This window comes from Chanodichthys erythropterus, chromosome 4 (assembly GCF_024489055.1).
Source record: "Chanodichthys erythropterus isolate Z2021 chromosome 4, ASM2448905v1, whole genome shotgun sequence".
Lineage (NCBI taxonomy): Eukaryota > Metazoa > Chordata > Actinopteri > Cypriniformes > Xenocyprididae > Chanodichthys > Chanodichthys erythropterus.
Genome location: NC_090224.1, coordinates 1 through 22,914, shown reverse-complemented (window position 1 = coordinate 22,914; position 22,914 = coordinate 1). Strand labels below are relative to the sequence as shown.

General features: G+C 43.1%; 14 non-coding genes across 14 annotated transcripts; all 14 read right to left on the bottom strand.

The window, feature by feature from the left end:
* Positions 1-86: 86 nt before the first annotated feature.
* LOC137019529 (small nucleolar RNA U3) lies at positions 87-300 on the bottom strand. The gene has a single exon (XR_010895073.1). It is a non-coding gene; the product is annotated as a small nucleolar RNA U3 (small nucleolar RNA).
* A 1,468-nt stretch (positions 301-1,768) lies between these two features.
* On the bottom strand, positions 1,769-1,982 carry LOC137019568 (small nucleolar RNA U3). The gene has a single exon (XR_010895107.1). It is a non-coding gene; the product is annotated as a small nucleolar RNA U3 (small nucleolar RNA).
* A 1,468-nt stretch (positions 1,983-3,450) lies between these two features.
* Positions 3,451-3,664, bottom strand: LOC137019558 (small nucleolar RNA U3). Its single transcript, XR_010895099.1, has one exon. It is a non-coding gene; the product is annotated as a small nucleolar RNA U3 (small nucleolar RNA).
* Positions 3,665-5,132: 1,468 nt separating this feature from the next.
* LOC137019567 (small nucleolar RNA U3) lies at positions 5,133-5,346 on the bottom strand. Its single transcript, XR_010895106.1, has one exon. It is a non-coding gene; the product is annotated as a small nucleolar RNA U3 (small nucleolar RNA).
* Positions 5,347-6,814: 1,468 nt separating this feature from the next.
* Positions 6,815-7,028, bottom strand: LOC137019565 (small nucleolar RNA U3). The gene has a single exon (XR_010895105.1). It is a non-coding gene; the product is annotated as a small nucleolar RNA U3 (small nucleolar RNA).
* A 1,468-nt stretch (positions 7,029-8,496) lies between these two features.
* LOC137019564 (small nucleolar RNA U3) lies at positions 8,497-8,710 on the bottom strand. The gene has a single exon (XR_010895104.1). It is a non-coding gene; the product is annotated as a small nucleolar RNA U3 (small nucleolar RNA).
* A 1,467-nt stretch (positions 8,711-10,177) lies between these two features.
* On the bottom strand, positions 10,178-10,391 carry LOC137019563 (small nucleolar RNA U3). Its single transcript, XR_010895103.1, has one exon. It is a non-coding gene; the product is annotated as a small nucleolar RNA U3 (small nucleolar RNA).
* A 1,469-nt stretch (positions 10,392-11,860) lies between these two features.
* Positions 11,861-12,074, bottom strand: LOC137019533 (small nucleolar RNA U3). Its single transcript, XR_010895077.1, has one exon. It is a non-coding gene; the product is annotated as a small nucleolar RNA U3 (small nucleolar RNA).
* Positions 12,075-13,545: 1,471 nt separating this feature from the next.
* LOC137019562 (small nucleolar RNA U3) lies at positions 13,546-13,759 on the bottom strand. The gene has a single exon (XR_010895102.1). It is a non-coding gene; the product is annotated as a small nucleolar RNA U3 (small nucleolar RNA).
* A 1,470-nt stretch (positions 13,760-15,229) lies between these two features.
* Positions 15,230-15,443, bottom strand: LOC137019528 (small nucleolar RNA U3). Its single transcript, XR_010895072.1, has one exon. It is a non-coding gene; the product is annotated as a small nucleolar RNA U3 (small nucleolar RNA).
* Positions 15,444-16,910: 1,467 nt separating this feature from the next.
* On the bottom strand, positions 16,911-17,124 carry LOC137019524 (small nucleolar RNA U3). The gene has a single exon (XR_010895068.1). It is a non-coding gene; the product is annotated as a small nucleolar RNA U3 (small nucleolar RNA).
* Positions 17,125-18,593: 1,469 nt separating this feature from the next.
* On the bottom strand, positions 18,594-18,807 carry LOC137019560 (small nucleolar RNA U3). The gene has a single exon (XR_010895101.1). It is a non-coding gene; the product is annotated as a small nucleolar RNA U3 (small nucleolar RNA).
* Positions 18,808-20,274: 1,467 nt separating this feature from the next.
* On the bottom strand, positions 20,275-20,488 carry LOC137019559 (small nucleolar RNA U3). The gene has a single exon (XR_010895100.1). It is a non-coding gene; the product is annotated as a small nucleolar RNA U3 (small nucleolar RNA).
* A 1,469-nt stretch (positions 20,489-21,957) lies between these two features.
* LOC137019527 (small nucleolar RNA U3) lies at positions 21,958-22,171 on the bottom strand. The gene has a single exon (XR_010895071.1). It is a non-coding gene; the product is annotated as a small nucleolar RNA U3 (small nucleolar RNA).
* Between the last annotated feature and the right edge of the window lie 743 nt (positions 22,172-22,914).

Sequence of the window (22,914 nt, the reverse complement as noted above, 5' to 3'; positions counted from 1 at the left end):
AAACAGTTCTGCGTTTCAGCAAAGTTTATTTTATATAAAGTACAGTTCTCTGGAAAAAAAGAAACCAGTTTAAAGAACACCGAAACACCACTCAGAACACACCCCTTTCTTCCATATTGCAAAAGGCAATACAGAACGTTCATCAACAACGCAGAGCTTACAACTAAAGATGTTGCTCTGCACCCAATTCACGCTCAGAAAGGAGCATCATGACTCGTCATTGTGGGTGGGGAGACAAACACTTTCGAAACACATTTCCAAGCAAAGAACTATAGAAATGATCCCTGAAAATATAGTCTTGACGACTTATCGAAACTCAAACGGCATTCCATTCTGATGCGCTTCTCCTCTCAAACGGTTTTGCGTAGTTGAGTTCTGTGGGCTTTAAAGTTTGCGTGACATTTTAGCGCATACATCGGAGCCAAAAGCAGAAAGCACATCCACAATCCCCTAGAAGCCTACTAAGACATGATGAGGAATACAAACGACAATCTATAATGTCAAACTTTTTTGGAGCATTGCTTTGTAGTCCACCCGTTGAAGCTAAATGGCGAAAATCTTTTAGACGAAAAGTCAAACGCGCATTAACGAATCTTAATGCAGACTATTTCGAATTTTTGATGTGAGTTGCACACTTAGAAAAAGGGCTATGGCTGACCTCCAAATGCCAAATGAACCCGTGTCCGGCCCACTTTTTCCATAAAACCTGATTTTCGTATATATCTGCTGTCTTATCCAAGAGACAAGAATACCACATCGCTGCAAACATTTCTACTTTTGGATAATACACAGTGTTCGCTTTATACAAAAGGACGCTCTGACACGCGCCCCGAGATGTGGAGAGGTTTAAGCTGCCACAAAACGTGACCACAAGAGACGGGAGCCGGGTTAACACAAATGATCTCTTATTTAGCCAAGAACTTAGGAACTTAAACTGGAACTTAGGTTCTTCCTGGGCTGGGGTATCCATGGCAGCTCTGTTCCCCACATCTGTTTCAACACTATAAGCCACCTTAAAGGGGGAAGACAGAACAGAAGAAAAGCAAAGTCACCATAGAAAATGTTGCAAGATTCATTCTGTCTTCTTACTCTTCGGCCAGTTTCTCTCTAGGCCATTCTGTGCCTCAGCACCTCATCCTGAAGGAGGCAGTACTCAGGACCATCCAGCTCTGAGTCAAGCAAGTTCCCAGTTTTATGGTGACCTCCATAGGCCATCATTAGCTACAGCTGTGGGTAGTTCCACGTTTGGAGGGTGAGTCGGTGGAAGTGCTCGTGATTGATGACTTGTCCTAGCTAGGACTTGCTCCATTGCTCCTGGGCTTCTGTTTCCAATACTGGATTGCCACAACGCATTCCAGAAAAGCTCCTAAAACAAACCACTTTCTCAAAAGGCACAAATGTGGAACAGAACTCAGATCATACCCCTTTCTTCAATGTTGACAAAAGCAAGACAGAACCTTCATCAACGACACAGAGTTCACATCCAACGAAAAATTCACGCACTTACTAACCATTTTTAACCTAGGCATCTCAGAAACTTGACGGCGACTGCTCTCTTAGAAAACTCGCAACAGCTGATTTCAAAACGCAGAGTGAACGTTTATCTGGACCACTTTTTTTTTTGACATAAAAATGCTTTTCGCAACTGCTGTCTTACACCACATACGGTACCCAATCCTCACAAACAGTTCTGCGTCTCAGCAAAGTTTATTTTATATAAAGTACAGTTCTCTGGAAAAAAAGAAACCAGTTTAAAGAACACCGAAACACCACTCAGAACACACCCCTTTCTTCCATATTGCAAAAGGCAATACAGAACGTTCATCAACAACGCAGAGCTTACAACTAAAGATGTTGCTCTGCACCCAATTCACGCTCAGAAAGGAGCATCATGACTCGTCATCGTGGGTGGGGAGACAAACACTTTCGAAACACATTTCCAAGCAAAGAACTATAGAAATGATCCCTGAAAATATAGTCTTGACGACTTATCGAAACTCAAACGGCATTCCATTCTGATGCGCCTCTCCTCTCAAACGGTTTTGCGTAGTTGAGTTCTGTGGGCTTTAAAGTTTGCGTGTCATTTTAGCGCATACATCGGAGCCAAAAGCAGAAAGCACATCCACAATCCCCTAGAAGCCTACTAAGACATGATGAGGAATACAAACGACAATTTATAATGTCAAACTTTTTTGGAGCATTGCTTTGTAGTCCACCCGTTGAAGCTAAATGGCGAAAATCTTTTAGACGAAAAGTCAAACGCGCATTAACGAATCTTAATGTAGACTATTTCGAATTTTTGATGTGAGTTGCACACTTAGAAAAAGGGCTATGGCTGACCTCCAAATGCCAAATGAACCCGTGTCCGGCCCACTTTTTCCATAAAACATGATTTTCGTATATATCTGCTGTCTTATCCAAGAGACAAGAATACCACATCGCTGCAAACATTTCTACTTTTGGATAATACACAGTGTTCGCTTTATACAAAAGGACGCTCTGACACGCGCCCCGAGATGTGGAGAGGTTTAAGCTGCCACAAAACGTGACCACAAGAGACGGGAGCCGGGTTAACACAAATGATCTCTTATTTAGCCAAGAACTTAGGAACTTAAACTGGAACTTAGGTTCTTCCTGGGCTGGGGTATCCATGGCGGCTCTGTTCCCCACATCTGTTTCAACACTATAAGCCACCTTAAAGGGGGAAGACAGAACAGAAGAAAAGCAAAGTCACCATAGAAAATGTTGCAAGATTCATTCTGTCTTCTTACTCTTCGGCCAGTTTCTCTCTAGGCCATTCTGTGCCTCAGCACCTCATCCTGAAGGAGGCAGTACTCAGGACCATCCAGCTCTGAGTCAAGCAAGTTCCCAGTTTTATGGTGACCTCCATAGGCCATCATTAGCTACAGCTGTGGGTAGTTCCACGTTTGGAGGGTGAGTCGGTGGAAGTGCTCGTGATTGATGACTTGTCCTAGCTAGGACTTGCTCCATTGCTCCTGGGCTTCTGTTTCCAATACTGGATTGCCACAACGCATTCCAGAAAAGCTCCTAAAACAAACCACTTTCTCAAAAGGCACAAATGTGGAACAGAACTCAGATCATACCCCTTTCTTCAATGTTGACAAAAGCAAGACAGAACCTTCATCAACGACACAGAGTTCACATCCAACGAAAAATTCACGCACTTACTAACCATTTTTAACCTAGGCATCTCAGAAACTTGACGGCGACTGCTCTCTTAGAAAACTCGCAACCGCTGATTTCAAAACGCAGAGTGAACGTTTATCTGGACCACTTTTTTTTTTGACATAAAAATGCTTTTCGCAACTGCTGTCTTACACCACATACGGTACCCAATCCTCACAAACAGTTCTGCGTTTCAGCAAAGTTTATTTTATATAAAGTACAGTTCTCTGGAAAAAAAGAAACCAGTTTAAAGAACACCGAAACACCACTCAGAACACACCCCTTTCTTCCATATTGCAAAAGGCAATACAGAACGTTCATCAACAACGCAGAGCTTACAACTAAAGATGTTGCTCTGCACCCAATTCACGCTCAGAAAGGAGCATCATGACTCGTCATCGTGGGTGGGGAGACAAACACTTTTGAAACACATTTCCAAGCAAAGAACTATAGAAATGATCCCTGAAAATATAGTCTTGACGACTTATCGAAACTCAAACGGCATTCCATTCTGATGCGCCTCTCCTCTCAAACGGTTTTGCGTAGTTGAGTTCTGTGGGCTTTAAAGTTTGCGTGACATTTTAGCGCATACATCGGAGCCAAAAGCAGAAAGCACATCCACAATCCCCTAGAAGCCTACTAAGACATGATGAGGAATACAAACGACAATCTATAATGTCAAACTTTTTTGGAGCATTGCTTTGTAGTCCACCCGTTGAAGCTAAATGGCGAAAATCTTTTAGACGAAAAGTCAAACGCGCATTAACGAATCTTAATGTAGACTATTTCGAATTTTTGATGTGAGTTGCACACTTAGAAAAAGGGCTATGGCTGACCTCCAAATGCCAAATGAACCCGTGTCCGGCCCACTTTTTCCATAAAACCTGATTTTCGTATATATCTGCTGTCTTATCCAAGAGACAAGAATACCACATCGCTGCAAACATTTCTACTTTTGGATAATACACAGTGTTCGCTTTATACAAAAGGACGCTCTGACACGCGCCCCGAGATGTGGAGAGGTTTAAGCTGCCACAAAACGTGACCACAAGAGACGGGAGCCGGGTTAACACAAAAGATCTCTTATTTAGCCAAGAACTTAGGAACTTAAACTGGAACTTAGGTTCTTCCTGGGCTGGGGTATCCATGGCGGCTCTGTTCCCCACATCTGTTTCAACACTATAAGCCACCTTAAAGGGGGAAGACAGAACAGAAGAAAAGCAAAGTCACCATAGAAAATGTTGCAAGATTCATTCTGTCTTCTTACTCTTCGGCCAGTTTCTCTCTAGGCCATTCTGTGCCTCAGCACCTCATCCTGAAGGAGGCAGTACTCAGGACCATCCAGCTCTGAGTCAAGCAAGTTCCCAGTTTTATGGTGACCTCCATAGGCCATCATTAGCTACAGCTGTGGGTAGTTCCACGTTTGGAGGGTGAGTCGGTGGAAGTGCTCGTGATTGATGACTTGTCCTAGCTAGGACTTGCTCCATTGCTCCTGGGCTTCTGTTTCCAATACTGGATTGCCACAACGCATTCCAGAAAAGCTCCTAAAACAAACCACTTTCTCAAAAGGCACAAATGTGGAACAGAACTCAGATCATACCCCTTTCTTCAATGTTGACAAAAGCAAGACAGAACCTTCATCAACGACACAGAGTTCACATCCAACGAAAAATTCACGCACTTACTAACCATTTTTAACCTAGGCATCTCAGAAACTTGACGGCGACTGCTCTCTTAGAAAACTCGCAACCGCTGATTTCAAAACGCAGAGTGAACGTTTATCTGGACCACTTTTTTTTTTGACATAAAAATGCTTTTCGCAACTGCTGTCTTACACCACATACGGTACCCAATCCTCACAAACAGTTCTGCGTTTCAGCAAAGTTTATTTTATATAAAGTACAGTTCTCTGGAAAAAAAGAAACCAGTTTAAAGAACACCGAAACACCACTCAGAACACACCCCTTTCTTCCATATTGCAAAAGGCAATACAGAACGTTCATCAACAACGCAGAGCTTACAACTAAAGATGTTGCTCTGCACCCAATTCACGCTCAGAAAGGAGCATCATGACTCGTCATCGTGGGTGGGGAGACAAACACTTTCGAAACACATTTCCAAGCAAAGAACTATAGAAATGATCCCTGAAAATATAGTCTTGACGACTTATCGAAACTCAAACGGCATTCCATTCTGATGCGCCTCTCCTCTCAAACGGTTTTGCGTAGTTGAGTTCTGTGGGCTTTAAAGTTTGCGTGACATTTTAGCGCATACATCGGAGCCAAAAGCAGAAAGCACATCCACAATCCCCTAGAAGCCTACTAAGACATGATGAGGAATACAAACGACAATCTATAATGTCAAACTTTTTTGGAGCATTGCTTTGTAGTCCACCCGTTGAAGCTAAATGGCGAAAATCTTTTAGACGAAAAGTCAAACGCGCATTAACGAATCTTAATGTAGACTATTTCGAATTTTTGATGTGAGTTGCACACTTAGAAAAAGGGCTATGGCTGACCTCCAAATGCCAAATGAACCCGTGTCCGGCCCACTTTTTCCATAAAACCTGATTTTCGTATATATCTGCTGTCTTATCCAAGAGACAAGAATACCACATCGCTGCAAACATTTCTACTTTTGGATAATACACAGTGTTCGCTTTATACAAAAGGACGCTCTGACACGCGGCCCGAGATGTGGAGAGGTTTAAGCTGCCACAAAACGTGACCACAAGAGACGGGAGCCGGGTTAACACAAATGATCTCTTATTTAGCCAAGAACTTAGGAATTTAAACTGGAACTTAGGTTCTTCCTGGGCTGGGGTATCCATGGCGGCTCTGTTCCCCACATCTGTTTCAACGCTATAAGCCACCTTAAAGGGGGAAGACAGAACAGAAGAAAAGCAAAGTCACCATAGAAAATGTTGCAAGATTCATTCTGTCTTCTTACTCTTCGGCCAGTTTCTCTCTAGGCCATTCTGTGCCTCAGCACCTCATCCTGAAGGAGGCAGTACTCAGGACCATCCAGCTCTGAGTCAAGCAAGTTCCCAGTTTTATGGTGACCTCCATAGGCCATCATTAGCTACAGCTGTGGGTAGTTCCACGTTTGGAGGGTGAGTCGGTGGAAGTGCTCGTGATTGATGACTTGTCCTAGCTAGGACTTGCTCCATTGCTCCTGGGCTTCTGTTTCCAATACTGGATTGCCACAACGCATTCCAGAAAAGCTCCTAAAACAAACCACTTTCTCAAAAGGCACAAATGTGGAACAGAACTCAGATCATACCCCTTTCTTCAATGTTGACAAAAGCAAGACAGAACCTTCATCAACGACACAGAGTTCACATCCAACGAAAAATTCACGCACTTACTAACCATTTTTAACCTAGGCATCTCAGAAACTTGACGGCGACTGCTCTCTTAGAAAACTCGCAACCGCTGATTTCAAAACGCAGAGTGAACGTTTATCTGGACCACTTTTTTTTTTGACATAAAAATGCTTTTCGCAACTGCTGTCTTACACCACATACGGTACCCAATCCTCACAAACAGTTCTGCGTTTCAGCAAAGTTTATTTTATATAAAGTACAGTTCTCTGGAAAAAAAGAAACCAGTTTAAAGAACACCGAAACACCACTCAGAACACACCCCTTTCTTCCATATTGCAAAAGGCAATACAGAACGTTCATCAACAACGCAGAGCTTACAACTAAAGATGTTGCTCTGCACCCAATTCACGCTCAGAAAGGAGCATCATGACTCGTCATCGTGGGTGGGGAGACAAACACTTTCGAAACACATTTCCAAGCAAAGAACTATAGAAATGATCCCTGAAAATATAGTCTTGACGACTTATCGAAACTCAAACGGCATTCCATTCTGATGCGCCTCTCCTCTCAAACGGTTTTGCGTAGTTGAGTTCTGTGGGCTTTAAAGTTTGCGTGACATTTTAGCGCATACATCGGAGCCAAAAGCAGAAAGCACATCCACAGTCCCCTAGAAGCCTACTAAGACATGATGAGGAATACAAACGACAATCTATAATGTCAAACTTTTTTGGAGCATTGCTTTGTAGTCCACCCGTTGAAGCTAAATGGCGAAAATCTTTTAGACGAAAAGTCAAACGCGCATTAACGAATCTTAATGTAGACTATTTCGAATTTTTGATGTGAGTTGCACACTTAGAAAAAGGGCTATGGCTGACCTCCAAATGCCAAATGAACCCGTGTCCGGCCCACTTTTTCCATAAAACCTGATTTTCGTATATATCTGCTGTCTTATCCAAGAGACAAGAATACCACATCGCTGCAAACATTTCTACTTTTGGATAATACACAGTGTTCGCTTTATACAAAAGGACGCTCTGACACGCGGCCCGAGATGTGGAGAGGTTTAAGCTGCCACAAAACGTGACCACAAGAGACGGGAGCCGGGTTAACACAAATGATCTCTTATTTAGCCAAGAACTTAGGAATTTAAACTGGAACTTAGGTTCTTCCTGGGCTGGGGTATCCATGGCGGCTCTGTTCCCCACATCTGTTTCAACGCTATAAGCCACCTTAAAGGGGGAAGACAGAACAGAAGAAAAGCAAAGTCACCATAGAAAATGTTGCAAGATTCATTCTGTCTTCTTACTCTTCGGCCAGTTTCTCTCTAGGCCATTCTGTGCCTCAGCACCTCATCCTGAAGGAGGCAGTACTCAGGACCATCCAGCTCTGAGTCAAGCAAGTTCCCAGTTTTATGGTGACCTCCATAGGCCATCATTAGCTACAGCTGTGGGTAGTTCCACGTTTGGAGGGTGAGTCGGTGGAAGTGCTCGTGATTGATGACTTGTCCTAGCTAGGACTTGCTCCATTGCTCCTGGGCTTCTGTTTCCAATACTGGATTGCCACAACGCATTCCAGAAAAGCTCCTAAAACAAACCACTTTCTCAAAAGGCACAAATGTGGAACAGAACTCAGATCATACCCCTTTCTTCAATGTTGACAAAAGCAAGACAGAACCTTCATCAACGACACAGAGTTCACATCCAACGAAAAATTCACGCACTTACTAACCATTTTTAACCTAGGCATCTCAGAAACTTGACGGCGACTGCTCTCTTAGAAAACTCGCGACAGCTGATTTCAAAACGCAGAGTGAACGTTTATCTGGACCACTTTTTTTTTTGACATAAAAATGCTTTTCGCAACTGCTGTCTTACAACACATACGGTACCCAATCCTCACAAACAGTTCTGCGTTTCAGCAAAGTTTATTTTATATAAAGTACAGTTCTCTGGAAAAAAAGAAACCAGTTTAAAGAACACCAAAACACCACTCAGAACACACCCCTTTCTTCCATATTGCAAAAGGCAATACAGAACGTTCATCAACAACGCAGAGCTTACAACTAAAGATGTTGCTCTGCACCCAATTCACGCTCAGAAAGGAGCATCATGACTCGTCATCGTGGGTGGGGAGACAAACACTTTCGAAACACATTTCCAAGCAAAGAACTATAGAAATGATCCCTGAAAATATAGTCTTGACGACTTATCGAAACTCAAACGGCATTCCATTCTGATGCGCCTCTCCTCTCAAACGGTTTGCGTAGTTGAGTTCTGTGGGCTTTAAAGTTTGCGTGACATTTTAGCGCATACATCGGAGCCAAAAGCAGAAAGCACATCCACAGTCCCCTAGAAGCCTACTAAGACATGATGAGGAATACAAACGACAATCTATAATGTCAAACTTTTTTGGAGCATTGCTTTGTAGTCCACCCGTTGAAGCTAAATGGCGAAAATCTTTTAGACGAAAAGTCAAACGCGCATTAACGAATCTTAATGTAGACTATTTCGAATTTTTGATGTGAGTTGCACACTTAGAAAAAGGGCTATGGCTGACCTCCAAATGCCAAATGAACCCGTGTCCGGCCCACTTTTTCCATAAAACCTGATTTTCGTATATATCTGCTGTCTTATCCAAGAGACAAGAATACCACATCGCTGCAAACATTTCTACTTTGGGATAATACACAGTGTTCGCTTTATACAAAAGGACGCTCTGACACGCGGCCCGAGATGTGGAGAGGTTTAAGCTGCCACAAAACGTGACCACAAGAGACGGGAGCCGGGTTAACACAAATGATCTCTTATTTAGCCAAGAACTTAGGAATTTAAACTGGAACTTAGGTTCTTCCTGGGCTGGGGTATCCATGGCGGCTCTGTTCCCCACATCTGTTTCAACGCTATAAGCCACCTTAAAGGGGGAAGACAGAACAGAAGAAAAGCAAAGTCACCATAGAAAATGTTGCAAGATTCATTCTGTCTTCTTACTCTTCGGCCAGTTTCTCTCTAGGCCATTCTGTGCCTCAGCACCTCATCCTGAAGGAGGCAGTACTCAGGACCATCCAGCTCTGAGTCAAGCAAGTTCCCAGTTTTATGGTGACCTCCATAGGCCATCATTAGCTACAGCTGTGGGTAGTTCCACGTTTGGAGGGTGAGTCGGTGGAAGTGCTCGTGATTGATGACTTGTCCTAGCTAGGACTTGCTCCATTGCTCCTGGGCTTCTGTTTCCAATACTGGATTGCCACAACGCATTCCAGAAAAGCTCCTAAAACAAACCACTTTCTCAAAAGGCACAAATGTGGAACAGAACTCAGATCATACCCCTTTCTTCAATGTTGACAAAAGCAAGACAGAACCTTCATCAACGACACAGAGTTCACATCCAACGAAAAATTCACGCACTTACTAACCATTTTTAACCTAGGCATCTCAGAAACTTGACGGCGACTGCTCTCTTAGAAAACTCGCAACAGCTGATTTCAAAACGCAGAGTGAACGTTTATCTGGACCACTTTTTTTTTTGACATAAAAATGCTTTTCGCAACTGCTGTCTTACACCACATACGGTACCCAATCCTCACAAACAGTTCTGCGTCTCAGCAAAGTTTATTTTATATAAAGTACAGTTCTCTGGAAAAAAAGAAACCAGTTTAAAGAACACCGAAACACCACTCAGAACACACCCCTTTCTTCCATATTGCAAAAGGCAATACAGAACGTTCATCAACAACGCAGAGCTTACAACTAAAGATGTTGCTCTGCACCCAATTCACGCTCAGAAAGGAGCATCATGACTCGTCATCGTGGGTGGGGAGACAAACACTTTCGAAACACATTTCCAAGCAAAGAACTATAGAAATGATCCCTGAAAATATAGTCTTGACGACTTATCGAAACTCAAACGGCATTCCATTCTGATGCGCCTCTCCTCTCAAACGGTTTTGCGTAGTTGAGTTCTGTGGGCTTTAAAGTTTGCGTGTCATTTTAGCGCATACATCGGAGCCAAAAGCAGAAAGCACATCCACAATCCCCTAGAAGCCTACTAAGACATGATGAGGAATACAAACGACAATCTATAATGTCAAACTTTTTTGGAGCATTGCTTTGTAGTCCACCCGTTGAAGCTAAATGGCGAAAATCTTTTAGACGAAAAGTCAAACGCGCATTAACGAATCTTAATGTAGACTATTTTGAATTTTTGATGTGAGTTGCACACTTAGAAAAAGGGCTATGGCTGACCTCCAAATGCCAAATGAACCCGTGTCCGGCCCACTTTTTCCATAAAACATGATTTTCGTATATATCTGCTGTCTTATCCAAGAGACAAGAATACCACATCGCTGCAAACATTTCTACTTTTGGATAATACACAGTGTTCGCTTTATAAAAAAGGACGCTCTGACACGCGGCCCGAGATGTGGAGAGGTTTAAGCTGCCACAAAACGTGACCACAAGAGACGGGAGCCGGGTTAACACAAATGATCTCTTATTTAGCCAAGAACTTAGGAACTTAAACTGGAACTTAGGTTCTTCCTGGGCTGGGGTATCCATGGCGGCTCTGTTCCCCACATCTGTTTCAACACTATAAGCCACCTTAAAGGGGGAAGACAGAACAGAAGAAAAGCAAAGTCACCATAGAAAATGTTGCAAGATTCATTCTGTCTTCTTACTCTTCGGCCAGTTTCTCTCTAGGCCATTCTGTGCCTCAGCACCTCATCCTGAAGGAGGCAGTACTCAGGACCATCCAGCTCTGAGTCAAGCAAGTTCCCAGTTTTATGGTGACCTCCATAGGCCATCATTAGCTACAGCTGTGGGTAGTTCCACGTTTGGAGGGTGAGTCGGTGGAAGTGCTCGTGATTGATGACTTGTCCTAGCTAGGACTTGCTCCATTGCTCCTGGGCTACTGTTTCCAATACTGGATTGCCACAACGCATTCCAGAAAAGCTCCTAAAACAAACCACTTTCTCAAAAGGCACAAATGTGGAACAGAACTCAGATCATACCCCTTTCTTCAATGTTGACAAAAGCAAGACAGAACCTTCATCAACGACACAGAGTTCACATCCAACGAAAAATTCACGCACTTACTAACCATTTTTAACCTAGGCATCTCAGAAACGTGACGGCGACTGCTCTCTTAGAAAACTCGCAACAGCTGATTTCAAAACGCAGAGTGAACGTTTATCTGGACCACTTTTTTTTTTTGACATAAAAATGCTTTTCGCAACTGCTGTCTTACACCACATACGGTACCCAATCCTCACAAACAGTTCTGCGTTTCAGCAAAGTTTATTTTATATAAAGTACAGTTCTCTGGAAAAAAAGAAACCAGTTTAAAGAACACCGAAACATCACTCAGAACACACCCCTTTCTTCCATATTGCAAAAGGCAATACAGAACGTTCATCAACAACGCAGAGCTTACAACTAAAGATGTTGCTCTGCACCCAATTCACACTCAGAAAGGAGCATCATGACTCGTCATCGTGGGTGGGGAGACAAACACTTTCGAAACACATTTCCAAGCAAAGAACTATAGAAATGATCCCTGAAAATATAGTCTTGACGACTTATCGAAACTCAAACGGCATTCCATTCTGATGCGCCTCTCCTCTCAAACGGTTTTGCGTAGTTGAGTTCTGTGGGCTTTAAAGTTTGCGTGACATTTTAGCGCATACATCGGAGCCAAAAGCAGAAAGCACATCCACAATCCCCTAGAAGCCTACTAAGACATGATGAGGAATACAAACGACAATCTATAATGTCAAACTTTTTTGGAGCATTGCTTTGTAGTCCACCCGTTGAAGCTAAATGGCGAAAATCTTTTAGACGAAAAGTCAAACGCGCATTAACGAATCTTAATGTAGACTATTTCGAATTTTTGATGTGAGTTGCACACTTAGAAAAAGGGCTATGGCTGACCTCCAAATGCCAAATGAACCCGTGTCCGGCCCACTTTTTCCATAAAACCTGATTTTCGTATATATCTGCTGTCTTATCCAAGAGACAAGAATACCACATCGCTGCAAACATTTCTACTTTTGGATAATACACAGTGTTCGCTTTATACAAAAGGACGCTCTGACACGCGGCCCGAGATGTGGAGAGGTTTAAGCTGCCACAAAACGTGACCACAAGAGACGGGAGCCGGGTTAACACAAATGATCTCTTATTTAGCCAAGAACTTAGGAATTTAAACTGGAATTTAGGTTCTTCCTGGGCTGGGGTATCCATGGCGGCTCTGTTCCCCACATCTGTTTCAACGCTATAAGCCACCTTAAAGGGGGAAGACAGAACAGAAGAAAAGCAAAGTCACCATAGAAAATGTTGCAAGATTCATTCTGTCTTCTTACTCTTCGGCCAGTTTCTCTCTAGGCCATTCTGTGCCTCAGCACCTCATCCTGAAGGAGGCAGTACTCAGGACCATCCAGCTCTGAGTCAAGCAAGTTCCCAGTTTTATGGTGACCTCCATAGGCCATCATTAGCTACAGCTGTGGGTAGTTCCACGTTTGGAGGGTGAGTCGGTGGAAGTGCTCGTGATTGATGACTTGTCCTAGCTAGGACTTGCTCCATTGCTCCTGGGCTTCTGTTTCCAATACTGGATTGCCACAACGCATTCCAGAAAAGCTCCTAAAACAAACCACTTTCTCAAAAGGCACAAATGTGGAACAGAACTCAGATCATACCCCTTTCTTCAATGTTGACAAAAGCAAGACAGAACCTTCATCAACGACACAGAGTTCACATCCAACGAAAAATTCACGCACTTACTAACCATTTTTAACCTAGGCATCTCAGAAACTTGACGGCGACTGCTCTCTTAGAAAACTCGCAACAGCTGATTTCAAAACGCAGAGTGAACGTTTATCTGGACCACTTTTTTTTTTTTTGACATAAAAATGCTTTTCGCAACTGCTGTCTTACACCACATACGGTACCCAATCCTCACAAACAGTTCTGCGTCTCAGCAAAGTTTATTTTATATAAAGTACAGTTCTCTGGAAAAAAAGAAACCAGTTTAAAGAACACCGAAACACCACTCAGAACACACCCCTTTCTTCCATATTGCAAAAGGCAATACAGAACGTTCATCAACAACGCAGAGCTTACAACTAAAGATGTTGCTCTGCACCCAATTCACGCTCAGAAAGGAGCATCATGACTCGTCATCGTGGGTGGGGAGACAAACACTTTCGAAACACATTTCCAAGCAAAGAACTATAGAAATGATCCCTGAAAATATAGTCTTGACGACTTATCGAAACTCAAACGGCATTCCATTCTGATGCGCCTCTCCTCTCAAACGGTTTTGCGTAGTTGAGTTCTGTGGGCTTTAAAGTTTGCGTGACATTTTAGCGCATACATCGGAGCCAAAAGCAGAAAGCACATCCACAATCCCCTAGAAGCCTACTAAGACATGATGAGGAATACAAACGACAATCTATAATGTCAAACTTTTTTGGAGCATTGCTTTGTAGTCCACCCGTTGAAGCTAAATGGCGAAAATCTTTTAGACGAAAAGTCAAACGCGCATTAACGAATCTTAATGTAGACTATTTCGAATTTTTGATGTGAGTTGCACACTTAGAAAAAGGGCTATGGCTGACCTCCAAATGCCAAATGAACCCGTGTCCGGCCCACTTTTTCCATAAAACCTGATTTTCGTATATATCTGCTGTCTTATCCAAGAGACAAGAATACCACATCGCTGCAAACATTTCTACTTTTGGATAATACACAGTGTTCGCTTTATACAAAAGGACGCTCTGACATGCGCCCCAAGATGTGGAGAGGTTTAAGCTGCCACAAAACGTGACCACAAGAGACGGGAGCCGGGTTAACACAAATGATCTCTTATTTAGCCAAGAACTTAGGAATTTAAACTGGAACTTAGGTTCTTCCTGGGCTGGGGTATCCATGGCGGCTCTGTTCCCCACATCTGTTTCAACGCTATAAGCCACCTTAAAGGGGGAAGACAGAACAGAAGAAAAGCAAAGTCACCATAGAAAATGTTGCAAGATTCATTCTGTCTTCTTACTCTTCGGCCAGTTTCTCTCTAGGCCATTCTGTGCCTCAGCACCTCATCCTGAAGGAGGCAGTACTCAGGACCATCCAGCGCTGAGTCAAGCAAGTTCCCAGTTTTATGGTGACCTCCATAGGCCATCATTAGCTACAGCTGTGGGTAGTTCCACGTTTGGAGGGTGAGTCGGTGGAAGTGCTCGTGATTGATGACTTGTCCTAGCTAGGACTTGCTCCATTGCTCCTGGGCTTCTGTTTCCAATACTGGATTGCCACAACGCATTCCAGAAAAGCTCCTAAAACAAACCACTTTCTCAAAAGGCACAAATGTGGAACAGAACTCAGATCATACCCCTTTCTTCAATGTTGACAAAAGCAAGACAGAACCTTCATCAACGACACAGAGTTCACATCCAACGAAAAATTCACGCACTTACTAACCATTTTTAACCTAGGCATCTCAGAAACTTGACGGCGACTGCTCTCTTAGAAAACTCGCAACAGCTGATTTCAAAACGCAGAGTGAACGTTTATCTGGACCACTTTTTTTTTTTTGACATAAAAATGCTTTTCGCAACTGCTGTCTTACACCACATACGGTACCCAATCCTCACAAACAGTTCTGCGTTTCAGCAAAGTTTATTTTATATAAAGTACAGTTCTCTGGAAAAAAAGAAACCAGTTTAAAGAACACCGAAACACCACTCAGAACACACCCCTTTCTTCCATATTGCAAAAGGCAATACAGAACGTTCATCAACAACGCAGAGCTTACAACTAAAGATGTTGCTCTGCACCCAATTCACGCTCAGAAAGGAGCATCATGACTCGTCATTGTGGGTGGGGAGACAAACACTTTCGAAACACATTTCCAAGCAAAGAACTATAGAAATGATCCCTGAAAATATAGTCTTGACGACTTATCGAAACTCAAACGGCATTCCATTCTGATGCGCCTCTCCTCTCAAACGGTTTTGCGTAGTTGAGTTCTGTGGGCTTTAAAGTTTGCGTGACATTTTAGCGCATACATCGGAGCCAAAAGCAGAAAGCACATCCACAATCCCCTAGAAGCCTACTAAGACATGATGAGGAATACAAACGACAATCTATAATGTCAAACTTTTTTGGAGCATTGCTTTGTAGTCCACCCGTTGAAGCTAAATGGCGAAAATCTTTTAGACGAAAAGTCAAACGCGCATTAACGAATCTTAATGTAGACTATTTCGAATTTTTGATGTGAGTTGCACACTTAGAAAAAGGGCTATGGCTGACCTCCAAATGCCAAATGAACCCGTGTCCGGCCCACTTTTTCCATAAAACCTGATTTTCGTATATATCTGCTGTCTTATCCAAGAGACAAGAATACCACATCGCTGCAAACATTTCTACTTTTGGATAATACACAGTGTTCGCTTTATACAAAAGGACGCTCTGACACGCGCCCCGAGATGTGGAGAGGTTTAAGCTGCCACAAAACGTGACCACAAGAGACGGGAGCCGGGTTAACACAAAAGATCTCTTATTTAGCCAAGAACTTAGGAATTTAAACTGGAACTTAGGTTCTTCCTGGGCTGGGGTATCCATGGCGGCTCTGTTCCCCACATCTGTTTCAACGCTATAAGCCACCTTAAAGGGGGAAGACAGAACAGAAGAAAAGCAAAGTCACCATAGAAAATGTTGCAAGATTCATTCTGTCTTCTTACTCTTCGGCCAGTTTCTCTCTAGGCCATTCTGTGCCTCAGCACCTCATCCTGAAGGAGGCAGTACTCAGGACCATCCAGCTCTGAGTCAAGCAAGTTCCCAGTTTTACGGTGACCTCCATAGGCTATCATTAGCTACAGCTGTGGGTAGTTCCACGTTTGGAGGGTGAGTCGGTGGAAGTGCTCGTGATTGATGACTTGTCCTAGCTAGGACTTGCTCCATTGCTCCTGGGCTTCTGTTTCCAATACTGGATTGCCACAACGCATTCCAGAAAAGCTCCTAAAACAAACCACTTTCTCAAAAGGCACAAATGTGGAACAGAACTCAGATCATACCCCTTTCTTCAATGTTGACAAAAGCAAGACAGAACCTTCATCAACGACACAGAGTTCACATCCAACGAAAAATTCACGCACTTACTAACCATTTTTAACCTAGGCATCTCAGAAACTTGACGGCGACTGCTCTCTTAGAAAACTCGCGACAGCTGATTTCAAAACGCAGAGTGAACGTTTATCTGGACCACTTTTTTTTTGACATAAAAATGCTTTTCGCAACTGCTGTCTTACACCACATACGGTACCCAATCCTCACAAACAGTTCTGCGTTTCAGCAAAGTTTATTTTATATAAAGTACAGTTCTCTGGAAAAAAAGAAACCAGTTTAAAGAACACCGAAACACCACTCAGAACACACCCCTTTCTTCCATATTGCAAAAGGCAATACAGAACGTTCATCAACAACGCAGAGCTTACAACTAAAGATGTTGCTCTGCACCCAATTCACGATCAGAAAGGAGCATCATGACTCGTCATCGTGGGTGGGGAGACAAACACTTTCGAAACACATTTCCAAGCAAAGAACTATAGAAATGATTCCTGAAAATATAGTCTTAACGACTTATCGAAACTCAAACGGCATTCCATTCTGATGCGCCTCTCCTCTCAAACGGTTTTGCGTAGTTGAGTTCTGTGGGCTTTAAAGTTTGCGTGACATTTTAGCGCATACATCGGAGCCAAAAGCAGAAAGCACATCCACAATCCCCTAGAAGCCTACTAAGACATGATGAGGAATACAAACGACAATCTATAATGTCAAACTTTTTTGGAGCATTGCTTTGTAGTCCACCCGTTGAAGCTAAATGGCGAAAATCTTTTAGACGAAAAGTCAAACGCGCATTAACGAATCTTAATGTAGACTATTTCGAATTTTTGATGTGAGTTGCACACTTAGAAAAAGGGCTATGGCTGACCTCCAAATGCCAAATGAACCCGTGTCCGGCCCACTTTTTCCATAAAACCTGATTTTCGTATATATCTGCTGTCTTATCCAAGAGACAAGAATACCACATCGCTGCAAACATTTCTACTTTTGGATAATACACAGTGTTCGCTTTATACAAAAGGACGCTCTGACACGCGCCCCGAGATGTGGAGAGGTTTAAGCTGCCACAAAACGTGACCACAAGAGACGGGAGCCGGGTTAACACAAATGATCTCTTATTTAGCCAAGAACTTAGGAACTTAAACTGGAACTTAGGTTCTTCCTGGGCTGGGGTATCCATGGCAGCTCTGTTCCCCACATCTGTTTCAACACTATAAGCCACCTTAAAGGGGGAAGACAGAACAGAAGAAAAGCAAAGTCACCATAGAAAATGTTGCAAGATTCATTCTGTCTTCTTACTCTTCGGCCAGTTTCTCTCTAGGCCATTCTGTGCCTCAGCACCTCATCCTGAAGGAGGCAGTACTCAGGACCATCCAGCTCTGAGTCAAGCAAGTTCCCAGTTTTATGGTGACCTCCATAGGCCATCATTAGCTACAGCTGTGGGTAGTTCCACGTTTGGAGGGTGAGTCGGTGGAAGTGCTCGTGATTGATGACTTGTCCTAGCTAGGACTTGCTCCATTGCTCCTGGGCTTCTGTTTCCAATACTGGATTGCCACAACGCATTCCAGAAAAGCTCCTAAAACAAACCACTTTCTCAAAAGGCACAAATGTGGAACAGAACTCAGATCATACCCCTTTCTTCAATGTTGACAAAAGCAAGACAGAACCTTCATCAACGACACAGAGTTCACATCCAACGAAAAATTCACGCACTTACTAACCATTTTTAACCTAGGCATCTCAGAAACTTGACGGCGACTGCTCTCTTAGAAAACTCGCAACAGCTGATTTCAAAACGCAGAGTGAACGTTTATCTGGACCACTTTTTTTTTTTTGACATAAAAATGCTTTTCGCAACTGCTGTCTTACACCACATACGGTACCCAATCCTCACAAACAGTTCTGCGTCTCAGCAAAGTTTATTTTATATAAAGTACAGTTCTCTGGAAAAAAGAAACCAGTTTAAAGAACACCGAAACACCACTCAGAACACACCCCTTTCTTCCATATTGCAAAAGGCAATACAGAACGTTCATCAACAACGCAGAGCTTACAACTAAAGATGTTGCTCTGCACCCAATTCACGCTCAGAAAGGAGCATCATGACTCGTCATCGTGGGTGGGGAGACAAACACTTTCGAAACACATTTCCAAGCAAAGAACTATAGAAATGATCCCTGAAAATATAGTCTTGACGACTTATCGAAACTCAAACGGCATTCCATTCTGATGCGCCTCTCCTCTCAAACGGTTTTGCGTAGTTGAGTTCTGTGGGCTTTAAAGTTTGCGTGACATTTTAGCGCATACATCGGAGCCAAAAGCAGAAAGCACATCCACAATCCCCTAGAAGCCTACTAAGACATGATGAGGAATACAAACGACAATCTATAATGTCAAACTTTTTTGGAGCATTGCTTTGTAGTCCACCCGTTGAAGCTAAATGGCGAAAATCTTTTAGACGAAAAGTCAAACGCGCATTAACGAATCTTAATGTAGACTATTTCGAATTTTTGATGTGAGTTGCACACTTAGAAAAAGGGCTATGGCTGACCTCCAAATGCCAAATGAACCCGTGTCCGGCCCACTTTTTCCATAAAACCTGATTTTCGTATATATCTGCTGTCTTATCCAAGAGACAAGAATACCACATCGCTGCAAACATTTCTACTTTTGGATAATACACAGTGTTCGCTTTATACAAAAGGACGCTCTGACACGCGGCCCGAGATGTGGAGAGGTTTAAGCTGCCACAAAACGTGACCACAAGAGACGAGAGCCGGGTTAACACAAATGATCTCTTATTTAGCCAAGAACTTAGGAATTTAAACTGGAACTTAGGTTCTTCCTGGGCTGGGGTATCCATGGCGGCTCTGTTCCCCACATCTGTTTCAACGCTATAAGCCACCTTAAAGGGGGAAGACAGAACAGAAGAAAAGCAAAGTCACCATAGAAAATGTTGCAAGATTCATTCTGTCTTCTTACTCTTCGGCCAGTTTCTCTCTAGGCCATTCTGTGCCTCAGCACCTCATCCTGAAGGAGGCAGTACTCAGGACCATCCAGCTCTGAGTCAAGCAAGTTCCCAGTTTTATGGTGACCTCCATAGGCCATCATTAGCTACAGCTGTGGGTAGTTCCACGTTTGGAGGGTGAGTCGGTGGAAGTGCTCGTGATTGATGACTTGTCCTAGCTAGGACTTGCTCCATTGCTCCTGGGCTTCTGTTTCCAATACTGGATTGCCACAACGCATTCCAGAAAAGCTCCTAAAACAAACCACTTTCTCAAAAGGCACAAATGTGGAACAGAACTCAGATCATACCCCTTTCTTCAATGTTGACAAAAGCAAGACAGAACCTTCATCAACGACACAGAGTTCACATCCAACGAAAAATTCACGCACTTACTAACCATTTTTAACCTAGGCATCTCAGAAACTTGACGGCGACTGCTCTCTTAGAAAACTCGCAACAGCTGATTTCAAAACGCAGAGTGAACGTTTATCTGGACCACTTTTTTTTTGACATAAAAATGCTTTTCGCAACTGCTGTCTTACACCACATACGGTACCCAATCCTCACAAACAGTTCTGCGTCTCAGCAAAGTTTATTTTATATAAAGTACAGTTCTCTGGAAAAAAAGAAACCAGTTTAAAGAACACCGAAACACCACTCAGAACACACCCCTTTCTTCCATATTGCAAAAGGCAATACAGAACGTTCATCAACAACGCAGAGCTTACAACTAAAGATGTTGCTCTGCACCCAATTCACGCTCAGAAAGGAGCATCATGACTCGTCATCGTGGGTGGGGAGACAAACACTTTCGAAACACATTTCCAAGCAAAGAACTATAGAAATGATCCCTGAAAATATAGTCTTGACGACTTATCGAAACTCAAACGGCATTCCATTCTGATGCGCCTCTCCTCTCAAACGGTTTTGCGTAGTTGAGTTCTGTGGGCTTTAAAGTTTGCGTGTCATTTTAGCGCATACATCGGAGCCAAAAGCAGAAAGCACATCCACAATCCCCTAGAAGCCTACTAAGACATGATGAGGAATACAAACGACAATTTATAATGTCAAACTTTTTTGGAGCATTGCTTTGTAGTCCACCCGTTGAAGCTAAATGGCGAAAATCTTTTAGACGAAAAGTCAAACGCGCATTAACGAATCTTAATGTAGACTATTTCGAATTTTTGATGTGAGTTGCACACTTAGAAAAAGGGCTATGGCTGACCTCCAAATGCCAAATGAACCCGTGTCTGGCCCACTTTTTCCATAAAACATGATTTTCGTATATATCTGCTGTCTTATCCAAGAGACAAGAATACCACATCGCTGCAAACATTTCTACTTTTGGATAATACACAGTGTTCGCTTTATACAAAAGGACGCTCTGACACGCGCCCCGAGATGTGGAGAGGTTTAAGCTGCCACAAAACGTGACCACAAGAGACGGGAGCCGGGTTAACACAAATGATCTCTTATTTAGCCAAGAACTTAGGAACTTAAACTGGAACTTAGGTTCTTCCTGGGCTGGGGTATCCATGGCGGCTCTGTTCCCCACATCTGTTTCAACACTATAAGCCACCTTAAAGGGAGAAGACAGAACAGAAGAAAAGCAAAGTCACCATAGAAAATGTTGCAAGATTCATTCTGTCTTCTTACTCTTCGGCCAGTTTCTCTCTAAGCCATTCTGTGCCTCAGCACCTCATCCTGAAGGAGGCAGTACTCAGGACCATCCAGCTCTGAGTCAAGCAAGTTCCCAGTTTTATGGTGACCTCCATAGGCCATCATTAGCTACAGCTGTGGGTAGTTCCACGTTTGGAGGGTGAGTCGGTGGAAGTGCTCGTGATTGATGACTTGTCCTAGCTAGGACTTGCTCCATTGCTCCTGGGCTTCTGTTTCCAATACTGGATTGCCACAACGCATTCCAGAAAAGCTCCTAAAACAAACCACTTTCTCAAAAGGCACAAATGTGGAACAGAACTCAGATCATACCCCTTTCTTCAATGTTGACAAAAGCAAGACAGAACCTTCATCAACGACACAGAGTTCACATCCAACGAAAAATTCACGCACTTACTAACCATTTTTAACCTAGGCATCTCAGAAACTTGACGGCGACTTCTCTCTTAGAAAACTCGCAACCGCTGATTTCAAAACGCAGAGTGAACGTTTATCTGGACCACTTTTTTTTTTTGACATAAAAATGCTTTTCGCAACTGCTGTCTTACACCACATACGGTACCCAATCCTCACAAACAGTTCTGCGTTTCAGCAAAGTTTATTTTATATAAAGTACAGTTCTCTGGAAAAAAAGAAACCAGTTTAAAGAACACCGAAACACCACTCAGAACACACCCCTTTCTTCCATATTGCAAAAGGCAATACAGAACGTTCATCAACAACGCAGAGCTTACAACTAAAGATGTTGCTCTGCACCCAATTCACGCTCAGAAAGGAGCATCATGACTCGTCATTGTGGGTGGGGAGACAAACACTTTCGAAACACATTTCCAAGCAAAGAACTATAGAAATGATCCCTGAAAATATAGTCTTGACGACTTATCGAAACTCAAACGGCATTCCATTCTGATGCGCCTCTCCTCTCAAACGGTTTTGCGTAGTTGAGTTCTGTGGGCTTTAAAGTTTGCGTGACATTTTAGCGCATACATCGGAGCCAAAAGCAGAAAGCACATCCACAATCCCCTAGAAGCCTACTAAGACATGATGAGGAATACAAACGACAATCTATAATGTCAAACTTTTTTGGAGCATTGCTTTGTAGTCCACCCGTTGAAGCTAAATGGCGAAAATCTTTTAGACGAAAAGTCAAACGCGCATTAACGAATCTTAATGCAGACTATTTCGAATTTTTGATGTGAGTTGCACACTTAGAAAAAGGGCTATGGCTGACCTCCAAATGCCAAATGAACCCGTGTCCGGCCCACTTTTTCCATAAAACCTGATTTTCGTATATATCTGCTGTCTTATCCAAGAGACAAGAATACCACATCGCTGCAAACATTTCTACTTTTGGATAATACACAGTGTTCGCTTTATACAAAAGGACGCTCTGACACGCGCCCCGAGATGTGGAGAGGTTTAAGCTGCCACAAAACGTGACCACAAGAGACGGGAGCCGGGTTAACACAAATGATCTCTTATTTAGCCAAGAACTTAGGAACTTAAACTGGAACTTAGGTTCTTCCTGGGCTGGGGTATCCATGGCAGCTCTGTTCCCCACATCTGTTTCAACACTATAAGCCACCTTAAAGGGGGAAGACAGAACAGAAGAAAAG